At 37.6% G+C, this 20,000-nt stretch overlaps 1 protein-coding gene across 1 annotated transcript in view; it reads right to left on the minus strand.

Annotated features, from left to right (window-relative positions):
• The window catches only part of grm2a (glutamate receptor, metabotropic 2a), a 44,834-nt gene extending 27,858 nt beyond the window's left edge, over positions 1 to 16,976 (minus strand). The window contains exon 1 of the mRNA XM_028446831.1: positions 16,333 to 16,976. The gene's annotated coding sequence lies outside the window, so the exon portion shown is untranslated. The remainder of the gene's footprint in view (positions 1 to 16,332) is intronic.
• Positions 16,977 to 20,000: the final 3,024 nt, after the last annotated feature.

Genomic DNA, 20,000 nt, shown 5'->3' on the forward strand with positions numbered 1-20,000 from the left:
CCCCCTTACCCACCCTACACGAGTATCACAGTCTTCCATGTACAGAACAATTGTTGAAAAAAAGCAAAATCTCTATATTCTTTTATGTCAGAAGGCAGAAGGCAGGACTTAATAGGAATGATCATCATAACTGAGACTGCAGAACAAGTGAAAGTGGTCTTCGAACAGCAATGGATGAATACGAGGAAGAAACTTATAACTCAAATCAGACAAGGGTCAGTTTTTCAGTTCCTGATATTTTCGTAATCAAAAAGTATTTAAATGCATTTTCTACTCATAAAATGGGGTCAAACTTATGCTTAATTATCGAGTGAGACAGCCTCTCAAATTCCACCGTTACAGAGAGCCGTGACATATGATTAAAATGTAAATAGCACTATTGCTGAATGGCCACAGCTGTGCATATAAATTGTGTATAATTGTGCCGCTTCGATGCTAAAGTAGAGACTTATAAACGCAGCCAATCCCTGAAGAGTATTTTCAAGTATCAATATGCAGTAAAAAAATATGTCTTGTAATTCAAACCAATGAAACTCGCAAAATATAACAACGTACAGTTCTAAATTAATGTGATGGAAACAAGCATTATTGTGATTCTCTTTATTTGCAATCTGTGCTGGTTATGTGTGTTTATGTCTGTGGGCAGCAGCAGCTTATGAAATATGTGATAATAGTGATCTATTAATAGTGATTATAGTGATCCCTCATTTGTGCCACAAATGAGGGATAAAATGTACAATTTTCAACTTTTTCTTCAATTGAAATTCCTGGTTTAATGGTTTCTTATTATAAACAAAAGAAGCCTACATTGCAAATAGCACAAAAATAGAAATAATTATATTGCTTTCCTGATTGCTCCACTTCCCCTCCTCTGACACATGATTAGTATGTGCTCAAACATGAATCTAAATATTGTCATCGAGGAGACATAAAACAATAATTATTTGCATGTTTCACGACTAAAAGACAAGACATTTTACATGATTACCAAGAAGTGCTCTATTCTGTATCTGGTAAATATAAGTAAGTGATACACATCGGGGGATTGTATCTGGTTTAAATTCTTCTTAAAGCTGGCAGGAAGACTATGAGCCCAAGTAACTTAAAGACACACTTCAACAATGGTTAGACATATAGCACAGCAAATTTCTGTGATGGAAAACATGACTTATTGTTTCACAATTTAAAAAAAGATTAATTTAATAGAAAATTGGACCAATGGATTACATTTACAAACAAAGACACCAGTCCAGCATTTAAATGGGTCTCTTTTTTTCTCATATACTGTAAATGAAGATGAATGTAAACCGAAAAAGTCCTTTCATTCAATATGAGTAAATACCATACCTGTTGTTTTATTGTTCTGTGATCATGTACATTATGTGAAACGAAAAACTAAAGCAAAAAAAGACAAGACATTTCTGTTGAACTTTTGGTAATGTATGAGGGACTAGTACCAGGGGTGGACTGGCCATCTGGCATACCGGGCTTCATCCCAGTGGGCCGTCTACCCCAATTTGGGCCAGTCCGGTATGATAAAATTATTATTATTTTTTTTTTTTTTTTTTTTTTGATGAGTGAGTGGAGGCTACGGAAGAAGATTAGGGCCACTTGTTTTCTTTTGGGACGGGGACGCCTGCAAGCTCCTTCCACACAAAACACAGATGAAGACAGGCAGTGTGTTTCTGAGTGGGGAAAATATCAAAAACAAAAATAAAAACTATAATATATAATAATATATGTGTGCATATATATATATATATATATATATATATTATTTGGGGTCAGCGCTCTGAAACATACAGATGAATAGATGGAGAGAAAAGTTAATTAAGCTGGAAAGATCTGTCTTACGTTAGGACTATATGCATTGTCTCAAGTCCAGTTAGCTGACTGCCCATGATCTGTATCAAAGACTTATCATAAATGAGAATAAAGCCATGTTAACAAACTAAATTATTTCTGTCATAAAACAATGATTCATCAATGAAAAACAAGGGGGTGTTTAAACAGTACTCAGACTGCAAACCATATATGATGGGGGTTTTCTGTCTCTCTCTCTCTCTCTCTTCTATGTGTGTTTTTCTCTCTCTCTCTCTCTCTCTCTCTCTCTCTCTCTCTCTCTCTCTCTCTCTCTCCTGTTCACTGCTGTTTCCATGGAAACTTGCCAGTAGTTGAGGAGAATGAAGAAAAGGAAGACAGACTGGGACAAGTGGGCCAGCATTACCGTGTGTGGCGACGGGTCTTCTGGGAGGACTGGGAAGCCAGCACCACTGTGAACTGACCAAACTGATTCCAGGCACAGTTTTTTTTTATTCATTTCTGGCTATCTAAACAGTTACACACACACACACAATGTTTTTGTATCAAGGATCGTCCCAAAGCCTCTCGTTTAATCGAGGAATATGAATATTTATATGTTTTTTGTCAGAACAGAAGTCTTAACAATAGTTAAGTGGTGGAACGGTTGCAGACGCCACATAAAAAGACACAAATGATGATATTGCATGAAACAAAGGTGTGAAACATTATTCCTCTGCAGCACAGAATGACTTCTTCTGTTGCAAAGTTGTCATTTGTCCCCAACGAAGGCCAACAGCAAATGAAACTCCTCTGCAACAGCCTGTGCAGGTGGAGGAAGTCATTATTTTCAGTGCATACAAAGCTCAACAAGTGAGAGCCTGCAGGTAAAAGCTGTGATATTTGGGTTGTGCGGAGTGCCAGTGGTGTGTAGTTCTGCAGTGGGAGAAACATGGCAAAGCAGCAAAATTCCTCAAATGGATGATGGAATCTTAAAGTCTCTGTTTTTTTTTTTTGTTTTTTTTGCAAACTGGTTAAATGCATTTATTCTACATGTAAAAACCTGTCACAGGGAGAAAAGGATGAAGCACTTAAGCACACAGTCTCCTGAGAGAACTGTGACAAAAGGATTTCTGGCTGACACACTGTCAGTCTCCTCCCTGTTGGTACTTTCCCAGAGGAAGCCGTAGACATTCTGTCATCATCACAATATGACACCTTTAAAACCATCCAACCTAATGAGGTAAGGATGAACAGCTCTCAGCATACTGTTTCAATGCCCTGCTACTGCAAAAAAAAAGAGATTGAATGTGTGTGGCTGTTATTGTGTGTCTGTGTGTGTTTGGCCTTGTGAGAGAGATTCAGGCTGTAGAACTGTGTTCGTGCACAAATTAAAACATTCATTCAACTTCGCGAGTTTACATTTTCAAATCATAATTGCATTTTTTTTGGTTTATAGTTTGTGCACAAATGTTCACGTGTGCACACATGAATGTGTAGAAAGCAACCTTAACCCATGGTATCCCTCTATGCATCCATGCTGGGACAGACTTACATTACATGGAAGGGATAGAGTATATCCAATCCTTCACTGGGTGTGTTACATTGACAAACATGTTTTTAAAAGTGTCTTTATTTAACACAGTAATGGAGTTCCATTTTTTGGACTATATATATATATATATGCAAAAATAATGAGGAAATGTAAAATGGTTTCCTGCCTCATGCCTTTTACAGACTAAACAAGACTCCGTCACCCTTGATATTAAACTCCTAAGTTAGTTATTAAATTACATTTCCTATTAAATATATTTAGTGGGGAGCCTCAAATAAATATTTTACTATATAAAATCATATTGTAGGCCTTATTGATCAAGAAATTGAAGATCATTTGCTTGAAAAAAAAAAGACATATAAGGCTAAAGTTGCTGTTTTAAAGTTCGTTTTAATCTCTTCTGAAAACACTCCAGTTGTTGACATTTTCGCGCATTGCATTGTGGGTTATGGAGTTGCATAGAAGTGTTTTCACTGTGGAACAAACCACAACCAAAACAGTGTCAAGAGAATCACTACAGTATACTCCTTGTCTGGTGAAGTAATAATGAAGTAAAAACACTTCTATGCATCCGTATCTATATGGGACTCCACATTCCATAATGCATTGCAAAAGACATGTCAACAAGCAGAGTGTTTACTGTGGAGATAAATACATTTTTTCAAGTGGTCTATGCGGAATCAAACATTTAGTATGATCAAAACTCAAAGTCTTTTTAAATGTATTGACCTAAATTCACCTAAAACAAAAACAAAACCCTAAATCAGAATGTTGAAATGAAGACTTTAGTGAAATTTGCTGTCGCTACCAAGTGCAGTCGAAGCAAAGGAGAAAATGGATGAGCTTTCAACGCTTTGGGGTTTCTCACAACTGACTATCATTTCTCATTAAATGCATCCTAATTAAACACAGTTTGCAGCTTTTATGGCAGCACAGTGTATCGTGCCTCTATGTGTAGTGTGTGTGCAATAATGACAGATGCTTAGAATATTGTTTATACTTTTGATGTAATATCCCACTCAGGATTCTCTCTATGCATCGGCTTCAAAGTAAAATATGTATTTTTCTCTTTCCTTTCCTGCCATCTCCCTTCTCTCCTCACCAGATGGCCTTTTTAATTTAAATGCGTAAAGCCTGTCAGTCTTTTTCAAACCACACAGAGTGAAGCAATGAGTGAAGCTGATGCAGGCTGAAATACAGCTGAAATGATAGCAGATGTGAGAGGTCTCGGTGGTGTGGGCAGCTGTAAAATGAAAGGTGTGAGGTTTGTGAAAAATGCAATCAAGTCAGATTTTTGATGAAATGACAATAATTTGCACTGGAATAAAGTGCAACATTAATATGGTAATATGGCTCCAGATGACAGTGAGAGGAGGTCATTCACCATATATGCAGCCCTGATCCCCCTGTGGAATGACTCTGGGTGTTGCTTAGAGGGAAAAGTAAGATGGCATTTCCAGCTGACTGAGGTAGAAGTCCTGGGTTGGACGAGGACATTTTCACCTCAAATTAAAGTTGAAAATGTCAAAACCCTGCAGTACATGTAATTATTGTTGTAAATTGTGTAGTAATCAAAAAGTTATTTCATTTCTTTGAGGCAGAAGCAACTATTAGTGTTAATAATTACATATTTATAAGTTATTTGCCGAGGACAGTCTATTCCCAGAGTACATGCAGTACTTTTCTTTTGGGCTGCTGCTTAAACGCATTAATTACGATGAATTAATTACAGGAGAAAGTAATGTTTAGCACTCCAAAACAACGCGAGACCTTTCTCAATTCAAGAGTTCCCGGTACACCCATAATACTGATGCACAGACTACAATACAAGAGATGGGAGACAGTTTGGTGTTCAACAATTGTATTGCTCAGAAAAGTGTTCTTACTGTTTATGATGTGCTATCTTATAGCACTACATATGGACCCCATGTTTTATTTCATTTATGTTTTCTATTATTTGAAGATTAAACATCAATAATTCCCCTGAGGGTCTAAACTACAGGTGTCAGCACCTCAAATCTCACATACAGAGGAATGGAAATGGTTCAAGTCTGTTAAAAACAATAAATGACTTTATAAAGAAACCTTGTCATACATAAAAAAAAAATTTATCTGCCACAATAACGTCATTACTTTGAATGAAAATTGAGGGCTTTTCTCAGCATTTTTAGGTGAGATTTAAAAAAAAAAAAGATGAATTAATTACAGAGCATGAATAATAAATCACACAATTATTTTAATCTCTTCACAGCACAACTTTTCTAATTGCATGTGTGTAAAGGCATCAAGTTAAAAAAGAACAAGAAATATTTGCTCATATACACTGTTAACATGATCAATGTGGTTTCCTATAAACATGTTAGCATTGAATCTTCTCTGAAATCACATTTTTTAAATGAATAGTCCCCGACGCTGTATGAAACAAATTTACGGTTTCGGTTTTTGGGGTCACCCTTAATAATCTGAGTCTGGCCACCCGTATAAAAACGCTCTGTGTGACCCTAAGCAGTTTCATAAACAGTTTCCTTAAAACTAGTATCTGGCGTTTCTGAGAAATCTATGTTTCTGTATCATTCTTTTGAAATGCAAAAAAATTACCTAACTAGTCTTTTACTATGGTCTACTGCTGGTGGTCATTCATATACGTTATTGTATATTAGTCCCTCCTTCGTCCTATAGAGCCCTATACAAATGGAAACAATCGCTGAGTGTGCCCAGCCAATAGGCTTTGACTTCCTGTTTTTCAGACTGTCAATCAAAGTGAGTGTAGAACTGCGCACGGAACCAAGTCCGTGTGTCACAACAGCAAACAGGTAAATATGATTTTGGCTCTTACCTGACCCATAGACATGTATCAATGTGCAACCTTGTTATGTTCCGCGATGCGCATGCAGAAAAGTAGAGGCGTGGCTTCTGGCAGATTGGCAGAGGCAGTGGGAGGAAGTGAGGCTGTTTAGGGCGGGACATCGACACGTTTCTCAGAAACTCCGGATATCAGCTTTAAGTAACAAATATTCACTAACTCAAGCACGGTCAACAGAGAAAAGCCCAAATAACCAGTAAGGAACGCACAGAGATATAAAGATGATAACGTTCTGTAGGATAATAGAATATTCAGTGATTGTTCATAACTGTTTCTTAATTGTTGTAAATGCCTCAAAAGCTGTTGTTTCATTTGGTTTTATGATATTTGTACATTTGGCTTTCAGTAATTTCATTAGAAAGCTTCATATTCTGTCAGGCTTTAAAGAACAGACGTTGTTGTGCTGTTTCTGTTCATTTTTAGTTCAAAATGTTACGTTAGCCACACTATATTATATAGTTCCTCCTGTGAGATGATTATGTAAAACATGTTTTTAAAAAAAAAGGTCATAGCAACCAGCAACAAGCCTATTGCTCCCCACTAAAAAACGTACAGTATGTGCACCCCTGGTAATGGTGTCCAGGGGTAGTTTACAGTCATGGATTTATTTTTTCATGCATTAGGGATTTTCATCCATAGTGATTCCTTTCACTCTAAGCTTGGTGGTTTTCTCATTCTGAATTTTTTATTAAGATCTTGGTCCAATGCATGAAATTTCCTTCACAGGCCTTTAAAACCCAAACCACCACACTGCCTTTATATGTAATGCCTTTTCAGTGTTTCACAAACTAGCGTCTTGTCGTTTTATTCATCGTGTGTTGGAGGTACGCAGAATAACTTTTAGTTTTGATAATATCATCCCTACACTTTGTAAATATCACTCGCTTTCCTCCGTTTGCTGAGGATTGCTCCAAGCAAACGCTGACGCACCAGCGAGCACAGTCGATGAATATTTGAATACGCCCACTTTATGAGATGATGCTTTGGGAAGAAAATGCTTATAAATAATGTTTTTGAAAACTGAAACGTCTCAGTATATTTTCCAATGTCATGATGGGTATTTAAATAGATGTTAAACAGGTCAGTGTAATGAATCAGATATCAATGAGAATGAGATGTTGAGTGATGAATGGGAAGATTAGGAATTGGTTCCTTGACCAGTAAACTGGTTATTTTATCTACTTATTTATTTATTTATTTTTTGGGGTGGGTCTCCAACTTCATTTGAAATACGTGAAAATGTTATTAGGAGCCAAAGACTCACAACCGCAAAACAAGCACTTCATTGATTATTGCATGGTAACTTTCAGTAAACAGCAGTGGTCCTCAGACTTCAGCTACCCCCTTATGTCCAACTACAACATTTTGCTCAGAATTCTGTGAAAAACATCTATAGAGCATAATGATGGACTGAATGAGTGATAACACACATTTTAAAGAATCTTATTTTGTAAATTAGTTGTAAAGAAACAGTATTTAGTGCCTCCTGAATAGATTTATTCCTAAAGTGTTTTTTTTCATTGTCTGTCACTCCCCTGATGTGGGGACAAGTGTGACTCTTGTTTTATCAGTTCACGTTCTAATCAATATCAGTTTGATCCTCATTTTGTGTGTTTTTTGTGTTTCTGTTCTTTTCTATTATTCAGTATATTTTTCTCTTATTTTGTGTGTTGTTTATTTATTTAAATTATTCTCTCAGCGTGTGTGTTTTTGGTGTCGTTTGGTTGTTCTTTATGTTGTTTTTCTCTGTTATTTTTGTGTATTTTGTAGTGATCTTGTGTGTTTTTCTCTTTGTTGTCGTTCTCTGTGTTGCTGGTAATAGCATATCTCTTTCTTTGTGTGTGTGTTTTTATTGTTTTTATTATTCAGTATATTTTTCTCTTACTGTATTTTGTAGGTGTTTTTTGTTGTTTTGTGAGTTGCTGGTAATATTTAGCATGATTATTATTTTCAACAAAAAAAAAAAACATAATAAAACGCCATTTTTGTATGCTTTCAATTGTTAATTTTCATCTCCCTCAAGTGCCCCCTGTAGCTGTAGTGCCATTGTGTACCCCCATTTGAGAAACACTGGTATACAGTCGTATGCAGGACATTTCCAACACATTGTCTAATTCCAGTGGAACCTGGTTGGACTGAATTATTAATTATTACAGACATATCATTAAAACTGTGAACTTTCTACTCACAAAGACAATGCCTGACCTTTTTTTGTTATAAGGTCATGACACTTGCTGGCAATTAAAAAGTGAGAAGTGCTTTGAAGTTTGAACGGGAGGAACGTAAGGAGGAAGTTTCTACACTGCAATTAAGAAGTCATGAATCCACGCTGCATGTGCAGCAGCAGCAGCAGACAATACAGATGTTTACAGATGGTTTCGAGGCAGCGTTTGGTTTCTAATAAACAAGCAACCTAGAGAGTGTTTTTCTGCGTACATTTGGCAACGTGACCATGGCACAGTTCCCCCTCATCATCCATCTCCTGGCTCCACCTGGGAATGGGGAATCCCTCGCTTTTATTCAGCAGTCCCTTAGTGTCCCAGCAGCCCAATTCTTCCCTCCCTCATCAAACATTCATCCACTCTTTGTCTCTCAGAGATTATTACTGCTGCTCCCATGATTGGACTGAGCATGTGTGATGGATGGAGGTTGCTGCTGTTTCAGAGCTTTTTTATTGCAGCTTTGCATTATTCACTGTCACACCATCGACACGCTGTTAAAAGCAAATGGCCAGAAACACTATATTTATTTATTGTATCGTTTTAAAAAAAAGTGCAGCTTTAATAGACACATCATTTTTAAAGAGCATGATAACATAAAGGCAGTGGTTAACCGTAAGGTTGCCAAATCAATATATTGACATTCTATCCATACGCAGCGCCCCTATTTGGCCAGTTTAGGGCACGTGACTAAGACTAAACCTTACCCTAAACCTAAAACTTACCCTAAACCTAAAACTTACCCTAAACCTAAAACTTACCCTAAACCTAAAACTTACCCTAAACCTAACCCTAACCCTAAAAATTGTTGTGAGATTGGGTTATAACCTAACCCTAACCCTAAACCTAACCCTAAGACGCTAGATACGTGTACTTTGATAACCGTACCAATAGCACCCAGGGTTGTCCGTACGGCACTTTCTAACATAAACACTTTTCTAATCTTTCATTTGTGGGATTATACTTAATTTTACACTTTGAGTTATAGCCTGAAAAACTATAGTATGACCATTCTATCTCGGTCTCTTGTTTTGATGAGGTTTTGGTTCATCTTCAGTCTCACAGCTCTGATAAATAAAAATATTTTTGCAATAATATATGTATTAATCATTACAAAACTGGTTGTAATTTCACAGAAAGCATGAGTTGAAAGTGTGGGTGTCTGACTGAAGCTTAGAAGGAAATCTGCCATTTTTACACAGAGCCCAGTGAAACATAAAGGCAATTCACACATTCCAGCAGGAGCCTCCATGTTAGCCCGTTAGTCAGACCTACAGAAATAGACAGGAACATGGACATGACCCCCGGGACAACGGCTCCACTTCACCACCATCAAACCAGAGATGAACTCCACAACCAGCAACCAGCGTCTGATCCTGTCATTAATCATGGTAACTATCAAATCAATCACATTACAGAACAATGTGGGTAAATTTAACACTTTAATAATACTAAACCTGCAGCATCTTAGTAAATATGAAAACACCTTTTTAGTACATTTGACATAATTATAGTGACATAATTATTTAATATTGAAGAGTACATTGTATAGTACATACTATTAATATATTAATATTGTATTAATATCAGATATAATACATTGATATTATATTGTGTACTTAATTATATAAATCCACTATATAATAATAATAATAATAATAAAAATGTATTACATTATAGGATGTGTTTTCATGTATTATATTATAGTATACATTTTGTACATTATAAAAATGGCATTACGTGATATTATTTACACTTATATTTCACATATACATATTGCAATACATGATTTTCCCCTTAACATAGTATGTTTAATTATATGTCAGTTCAGCATCCTTGTCTTTTTTTGACCTGGTTCCACTCAGAGAGAAGACCATTGTTTTTAATATTGTTGTTTTGTTTTGCAGTAAGTAAGTAAGTAAGTTTATTTATAAAGCGCTTTTTGCAGATAAAATCACAAAGTGCTGTACAGAGTTGTGGTAAAAGTACAAGTGCAACACAATAGAATAATAAAACAAGAGTGCAGTAAAACTTTTAGATGTGTTTCAAACACACGTCCAGTCTTGATTGTTGTGCGGTGTGACTAAATGGTTCTTTAACATGATAGTTAGTGTGTTTAGTTGGTTTCCAGTGAGACGGTATCCACGTCAAATCTTTCCAATCAACCGCCAAATACCAAAACGTGTCCTATCTTTTTTTCTATATCTATGGTCTGAATCTTATCATCCAGTGGCTGCAGTAAAAACAATCCCTCTAAATCGGAAATGAGCAACTTTACTCACAGTGCTGGTCATAAAAGGGGTAGTGTGAAACCAGGGGACCACGTTATACAAATTCATGTCGGCATTTAGTTTATTGACCAATATGAACATTAACACAGGAAAAAATAAAGTGTTTAGTCCAGTGGTTTGTAAATGGTGTGCCATGGGACCACACATTTATTGCAATATACAATTACACAAAAATAACTATTTTTTTAATTTACTACTTTGTATGCACTCATTTCAAAATACATGCAGAGGCAAACTAAATATTACATGAGTAATACAGTTGTCTTTGTCACATTTTATTCGACATTCGTAAATAATTATGCACATTTACAGATATTGTACATGATGAAAAGGCTATTTTGCACAATAGGTGTACCTTCATATTTTGAGTTGTCCTTTGGTGTACCTTGGGCACCAAAGGTTTGTGAACCAGTGGTTTAGTCCTTATTTGCAAGTTCCAATAAAAAAAAAGACAAATATCTGAGTCTAAGGAAACTAAAGATATTATAGTTTAATGAAAAACCCACTACAACAAGTTCAAAAACTGAAACTCACCACATATTTAATAACATTTTCACCACAACCTTTAGTTTAGTTTGTGCTCAGTTCAGTAAAACTTCTCATTTCCTGTTCCTGATTTTCAATAGCGTCCAACATCCCCCTATAGTTAAACAGTGTCGCTGCATGATGTATAAATGTTTCTAGAACTTTGTCAGGTCAAACAAACTTCTTAGATTACAAATTAGACCGAGGTGCATGTCTGTGCAAATAATGTGAAACAAATTGTGATTGGTCATAATCAATCAACACGTTGACAAAAAAGAAAAAGATCTATTTTTAGTGACCGCTCATATGAGTGTGACAAACAGTCCCTCAGACTTCCCAAAGTCAGGACTTATTTTTGTGTGTGTGATGGATGTGGAAACACTCAACATCTGGTCTTTATTGGTCACGGAGGAAACCACCAATGACTCCGATCTCGCTATCTCACCTTGTCAAACCAAAGTCAGAGCAGTTTGTTTGTTTTGATCTGCTCTTGATGTGCACATCGATGTGCGTTTATATACACACCTTTTACGGTTTGCTTGTGTTTTTCTACAAACTGTTGGAGTTTCAACACTTTTCTCTGTGAAACGCGTTATTTATTCACGTTTTTAGGTAGAGTACATCATCAGCTGACTCGTTAAAAGCGGAATTACTTTGGAACTAGTCAAGTTTGATGTTCTTTAATTTCCTTTCATGGTCACAATGCCCTCTGCCACACAACCGGTGGCTTAATAAGAACACCACAGATCTGTCATCATCATCACCCTGAATACAAATCAGATCTTGAGTAGATATATTAACAGTAGTGCACAGGGGAGTGTTGAATATTTCATTGAACAGATGTCATGAGAATCATTTCAAAATAACTATACGTGAACGATAACTGGCAGATTTCCAATGACGCCACCTCGGTGCACGTGTGCATGTGTGCATGTGTGTGACTCTGTGAAGGAGTGAGCCATTAAGCTGTCCTTTTTGATCGGACCCGAGTGATCCATCACAGACGGGTTACATCTGTGATGGCTGGTGGTAAAACACTCCTGTGTATTGTAAAAGGAAAGCACCGAGAGACAAGTCTAGAAAGCACAATGGGTGAAGTCCAAGTTATTGTCTTTGCAGCTCACTTCACATGTATTCTGAATTTTTGCATATCTCCAGGTACAAAGGTTTGTTACTAGACCCAGAAATTCTTCACTAACTTCTTTCATTCAGTGTATAATTCACACCTCAAGCTGTTGGAGACGATTTCTCGTGTTTCTTGGGCAGTGAAAGGACGACAGGGATTCACTTGACAGCATTGTTGTTTTCGATATCTGCCTTTTTTTTTTGTCCGTGAAAACACCAGAAATGTGTTGGAATGTCACTTTGTCAGAGTTAATGTAGGCAAACACAAGAAATCACAGTAAGAATGACGTAAACACACTTCTATTAATCCATCTCTGGGACTCCATATCCCACAATGCAATGCGCAAAAGTTTTCCGACAATGTCAATAAGATAGAGTTAACAGTTAAGACCAAAACAAACTTTCAAGGAGCAATTTTAACCTTTCACAACTTTTTTTTTTTTCGAGCAAATGATCTTCGATTTATTAATCGATGGGGCCTGCACTGTTTGTTTTATTTATTAGCTATACTGCAAAACCAGTAGCGATTCTTCCTGGTGTCTACGTCACAGACTTATACATGCATGACAGTTGCAAAGTACAAAAAGCAGATTAAATCAAATGGACAAATAACAATCACACAGAAAAGAAAATTTAACCAAAATTAAAACATACATAATACATAACAACATTAACCAAAACACACACAACATAGAAATACAACAATTACAGTAAAGTAGTAATTGATAAAAATAAAAAAATGAATAAATAAATAAAACTTGACCTGTATAAAATGATACCATATATTACATATCAAGATTCAGCACACAATACGTAAGTCAATGATATAATAATTCTTAATCTTGAGTAAATTAACAGAAATTAGGGAGGGAGATCCATGCCACTGTTTCTTTATCTGATTAAACAAGACATATTCTATTTGTGTGTTATGATCCAAAAGTTGGTACCGGACACACATTTAGTGGGTTTTCAGTAGGAAACCACCAATTTAGGTAAATGATGTCAGACCCAATACCACTAATGTCATTGTAGCCTCGACCAATTAGATTTACTTTATCAATGAGGCAGTTTAGTTTCCAATAATGTCAGCTGTGTGGAAATACTTTAAGGCTACTGAGAGTAACAAACTAAAGGCAAACTGTAACTTATGGACCTGAAAATTATTCAGAGGAATCTTTTTTTAATACTCATGTTGTAAGTTCAAAAGTCTGGCTACTTGTACTCATACTCATTCTAGAAAAAAGTGGCATCGAATATCCTTCATTTTTAGTGTTGGCCTGGGCAAAGATATGGAAAATGATTGATAAACACCTGTGCTTTTATTCTGAAGGGGACTTTTTAGTTTCTGTATTTTTCAAGCAACATCTTTTTTCAGTTTTACTAATAAGTGAGACTAAAGCCTTTTTTATTTACATACACTCGTTTTAGATTTAATTCCTGGTTTTGTTTATGTGGAGGATTCTGCTCATCATGCTTTTATCCCAGTGTTGGGGGTAATAAATGAAAGATGCTGATGTCAGCAAATCTTAAAAAATGAGCACTTTCTCCATAACTAGACAGACAGACAGACAGACAGACAGACAGACAGACAGACAGACAGACAGACAGACAGAGATAGATAGATAGATAGATAGATAGATAGATAGATAGATAGATAGATAGATAGATAGATAGATAGATATATAGACAGACAGACAGACAGACAGACAGACAGACAGACAGACAGACAGACAGACAGATAGACAGACAGACAGACAGACAGACAGACAGACAGACAGACAGACATAGATAGATAGATAGATAGATAGATAGATAGATAGATAGATAGATAGATAGATCGACAGACAAACAGACAGACAGGCAGACAGACAGACAGACAGACAGACAGACAGACAGACAGACAGACAGACAGACAGACAGACAGAGATAGATAGATAGATAGATAGATAGATAGATAGATAGATAGATAGATAGATAGATAGATAGATAGATAGATAGATAGATAGATAGATAGATGATGCAAAAATGTAAAACTTTATTACTTCTAATTTATGGAATTGTTTCATTTTCATCACATTTCATCGAAAACTATGTCACATTTTACAAAAATCCCCCTTGCGTTTGAAAAAATATATATCACATTATATATAACATACCACAACCCATGCACCCAATCTGCAACATCTAAAAACATTTGTCACAAGGTTTCAGTGAGAAAAAACATTTAAAGATGGTAATTTAATACTAAAACTTTATTATGTGCAGCCGTATTCTATTAAGTACCTACTACATCTGTCATATGTATTTATCTTTTTTAATTTAAATCCTGAAAAGTAAATCACATTTTAGATGGAGCTCATTGGTGACTAGAGCCCCCGAGGGTCCCTCACATTGTGCACCGTGTTGGTGACCACTGTGTTAGACTATATCCTGCTCCATACCTGATCACAGTGCAAAACTGATGAGGAGTCTTGAGGACGCAGTGGGATTAAATGGGATTAAAGAGTGAAGAGAACCAAACCAAACTCCATCATTTTTTTCTGCTGAATGCTGTGACTGTCCTTGATGTATAGATGTGTGCATCTGTATCTGTAGGTAGTGATATTCATTTTTTGTTATTACTCATGTGAATTACATTGAGTTACACCTTTGAATGCCTCTGTTTCTTCCCATAACCCATTGTTCATTGCTTTCTAAAACCTAATCCCATTGTCATTAATTACTGCCCTTTATACCTGCTTTGATTTAAAAAACTGGAACCCATCATGGCCATCATCATCATAACAAACTGGGCTCAGTTACTGGTTTAAAAATACATTTGGGATCTCCTCCTAAATCCTGGCTGTATCTTTGCCTGCATAGTCTGCATAGTTATTATTTTATTTAATAACTTGAGTTAGTATTCTAAAGACTTCATATCTGGTGCTAAGGCTTTGTCTATTGTGTATTCAGAGTCATGAGAGCTGCAGCCTTATCGCATCGTCAGAAGTAACAGGTAAATCAAGCAGCTGCCAGAAGAAGACTGGTTTCGACGCCCTCACCTTCCCCTGTCGTTATAACTCCATGGACAGAGAGGATGTTCATGGAACATGTTCCTCTTTGGTCGGCCATATCCTAAATAATTTACAGCAATCAACATCTTCAGGCTTTAGCACTGGGTTCACACATCATTCCACTTTCTGAGCCTTACATGCAGCCATGGTGTATAATGTGTTATATAAGAGGTTCAAACGCATGCCTCTCATATGATTTATTTAACACTATGTATCATATGTTTTAGGGTGAAGATTTGTGATAATTAAAATGGTGTAGATGTTTAAATATTTGGACTATTTTTTTTTACAGATGGATAATTCATAATCCTGTTGTATTTTTAAAGTCTTATTGACGAGGCATCAGCTCCACTGATGTAACAGCATGATTTTAGTTGCTAAAACAAATTATGTTACATGTTTGGAAATGGAATGTTATAAATAATGCTCAGGTTTTCTGGTTTTTTTTTTTTTTTTTTAATCGTTTGAATGACCAAAAAAAAAAAAAAAAAACATTTATCAGCCATAACAGGTTAACATATTTACTTTTTAAAAACACATTTGCACTTTTTAACCTCACAGATGAGTTGTGAATCGTTATATGTAAATAAACAAATAGTGCTAAAGAACACATCACGCTGTTTTATATAGGCATGTTTAATGGTTAGGGGTGTGAAATATAAGAAGAATGGTTCCAATGAATTTTTTTCCCCCTCGGCATTATTTGGTGAATCTATTGGATTAGTTGCGTATTTGTGATTCTATTTCACACATGCCAATTGTTTTGATGTAAACAACAGTAGAAATGATGAGGTCAACTCCCTGAACAAAGTCAACTCCCTGCGATGTCTGCGGACGAGTTGAGAGAAAAGCACCTGCAGACATTTTACGCACAAACCATGAGCACAAAGCTTTGTCCTACCTGCACGGAGATGCTGAGTGTGCGCAGCGGGAAGAACGCACATCCTCCGCGGACAGTGCGGTCGCTCCGTGGCCCAGAACAAGCTGTGGTAAGTGGTCGGAGAGCCGATGACTGAAGGAACAAACGAAGGAGGAGGCGAGTGAAGTTTGCAGGAGCTGTCCGTGGTCCTGAAAGCCGCGCACCCACGGGCGAGCGCGCACTGAGGCACACGCAAAGAGCCGCGTGTCCTAAAGCAAGTTAAAAAAAAAAAAACAATAGCGAGGTGGTCACTTGTTCTCCAGCATCAAGCGGGAACCACATGTAAGCATTAAGGAGCTTTAAAAACAGGTGATCTGATGGGATGCCAGATAAGATATAATCAAGTGTAAGACTAAGATCGACCTGTTACTTGAGCAGCTATACAGGAATCCTCTACAAAACCATGGAGATCTGCAACTCCCTCTGCTGCACACCTAAGATGCAGCTTCTGTGCGCAAGAACAGCAGTCCCGGTCCAGCTGTGTGACTGTGTCACACAAATATTATATAACCTAGAGCCAGATGTTTCCCAAACTCTGGGGTGGAATGTTTGAATGGGAGAGGTTTGGAAAAATCAACCCCTTTTGTTCAAACACTCTGCTGGGGTGGGTGAGTGTTAATGAGTGATTCTTTGGAGACTGATTATCTTCACTGTTGTACATGATTCTGCTGACAAGAGGTGACACGGTGCTGGAGAGTGTGAGGTCAGTCCCACATGGCACAGTGAAGGGGAGATGTAAAACAGCGACCCTTCCCTTTATGCCTATGAGCAACTTCACACACCCAATGCAGGTACCCGGCTCTGTCTCTGTTCAGACTCTGTATACTTGCAGTGTAATGAGATTAATAATTAACATCATGGGAAGGCAATGATCTCCATGCCCTAAAAGCTGCATGACACCCGTGTGGGTTTCACTATTAATTAAATCAGTTGTTGACCCAGTGTGTCATCTCAGCTCTTCCAGACTGATTTTCATTTTTGCCTTCGGACGAATGTAGGCAGTGGCAGGTCTAAAACTGAAAGTGCAGCAGACATGTGGTGAGGGCATCTGTCCCCATGGACCACATCACACCCCTGCAGGCACATTCAACCAGCCCTCTTCAAAAAGACGAAGCTTATCTCCACAGAAGGCTGAGAGACGCCTTCCTTTCAGTATATGTCATTACATTTTCTATCAAATGAAAATCCGAAACAGCTTTAATCGCCTGAAACTCATGGTGAACATTTCAGTCAGTAGCGTCATCATATCTACATTAATAATGTTTGATTTGAACAAGATGCTCGTCTTTCCATCAGTAATACATGAATAATGTGAGATCATGCATGGAGAGTAGTATCCAAAACATTCTGTGTTACTACAGCATTTGATTCACCTCCATTCATCCATTTTTTGACCCAATTTTCAGGGTCAGGGTCGCTGGTGCCTATCTCCAGCTCTCATGTGGTGTTATGCGGGGTACACCGTGGACAAGGCACCAGTCCATCACAGGGTAACACACACTCACATTTACTCTTACGGGCAATTTAGACAGTCATGTTTTTGGATTGTGGGAGGGAGCCGGTATATACCCAGAGAAAACCCATGCAAGCATGACGAGAACATGCAAAATCCATACAGAAAGAACCCAAGTGTCCACACAGGGTCACCTCCATTCCATCTTCTAATAAAAGCTATTCAGTAGCTGTCCAGGTAAGTAAAGTAAGCCAGAGCTCCCGCTTGACCAAGCCTCTGGTGGATAGAGATGGACTGGGTTTCAGAACAGCTGATACGTATTCGCATGATCAATCAAAGCTATGTTGAGAAAGAGAAAGAGAGAGAGGCACGCGCACACTGAGCTCCAAAAGTTACAGTAGAGCGCAGAAGACATGATCATCAAAAAACACAGCCTAAAAACCTCAGCAAATAACATTAAAGGTCATTAAATGTCAAAAGCAATGAGCCCATGAGCCACATGCAGCCCTCTGACTCATTTTGTGCGCTCTCTGGCTCTTCTCAACTCAAAGGAGCAGCATTAATCCAGGTACTTGAAAAAGGGCCCTCATCAGGTTCACAAGACCCAGGATATATAACACAGACACACTGACAATCATGGACACATCAGAATTGCAGTCAAATCCGATTAAAGCTTACATGTCAAGAACCAATGACCACAGCAACCACTAAAACAATACCAAACCAGCATGCAAACCAGAACAACTCAGGTGTGAAAAAAGCTCTTTCAAAAACAGGAAAGGCCATCTCTGAACAGTGGAGAGGGGCAGAGACACAACCTCTCCACTATCTATGATCTCATCATCTCTTCAATCCTGAGATGACTCAACAACAACCGATACTGGACACCCTTTAGTATGCCAATGATGCACACGATAGGCCAATCCAGGCTAATCACTTCCACTGTATAAATCTCAGAGTACCAGTCACTTTCAGGACCATGAAACCTCTTGGATGAGAGGTCTTCAAGCAGAACCTCCAAGCCCAGTTGTCTTAATTAAGGTGCCGGATTTACCATGACCTGGATGACACAGACAGAAACAAACCAACACGCAGAATCCAATTAGTGCCTGTAGAGAATACAAAGATACAATGAAAAACACTGGTGCCTGAGCGGATTCAAACCAATGACCTGTGAGTTGTGGTTTAATGTCAGTTTGGTTGCTAACACATTATTTTTCCTTTACAATGGTGATTTTTTTTTTTACCCTGCAATCCTGTATACATAAGCAAATCTGAACAAGGTCTTATAAACAGTCTTTGTTTTCAAAATCCATAATTCCACAATTAAATCTACATTTTAACAAATACTCTTCACCACAGCGGGCTGCACAGTTGGTTGTTGGCATGTTAATCAGTTAAATTAGCATGTCTACTGTAGTGTTGAATTGGGAGAGAAAGCGTTATCCTCCATAGGTCATGATGCTCATTAGGGACGACTGGTGAAAGAACACTAATGTCCATCAAACATCTGCAGCGAGCAGGAGCCTATTCTCCCTGCTCTGCTGTACACACAGCTGATTAAATACACTGTGACACAAATGCCAATCCACTCCGGTAACACTTTGCAGATTGATGAGGCTGCTCATAAACTGACCTAGAGGGTGAGAGAACATGTTAAACTCACACATATTTTCTGCTTAATTTAGATTATTTATGTATCCACCAATATTAATCTAATGGTTGATATTAGTGTGGGAACCAACCTCTAGCAACACTAGACTGGGGCTGCTTTTGTGGCCTAAGCCTTTCTTTGCTGATTGTGTGTTCTCCTTGAGCTTGGTTAATTGTAATCTTGCATTCCAATGTTTGGTTGAATCTCTACGTTGGTTATGTGACATGGCTGCTGTTCTACAGTCCGCATAAAACAGGACTGAATCATAACATAATCTAATCGCTAGAGCGGACATGGGCTCGTCTGTGAACGGTCGCGTTTACAGACCTTGGAGTCGCTGTTAGCTTACCAATAAACGGGAAGAGATTCGTCACCTTTATAATAAGTATTGACTAGGCCACTGGGAGTGAGGCCCAAGGCCAAGGCATACTGACTTGATAAAACTGTATCAGGTTTTTCTGCAGTCAGTGCCTTCTCCTCTCTCTCTGCCCTGTTTCAGGTGTGGTGAAGCTAATGATGGCAGTTCCTGATCTGTGGTTCACG

This window comes from Gouania willdenowi, chromosome 5 (genome assembly GCF_900634775.1).
Source record: "Gouania willdenowi chromosome 5, fGouWil2.1, whole genome shotgun sequence".
NCBI lineage: Eukaryota > Metazoa > Chordata > Actinopteri > Blenniiformes > Gobiesocidae > Gouania > Gouania willdenowi.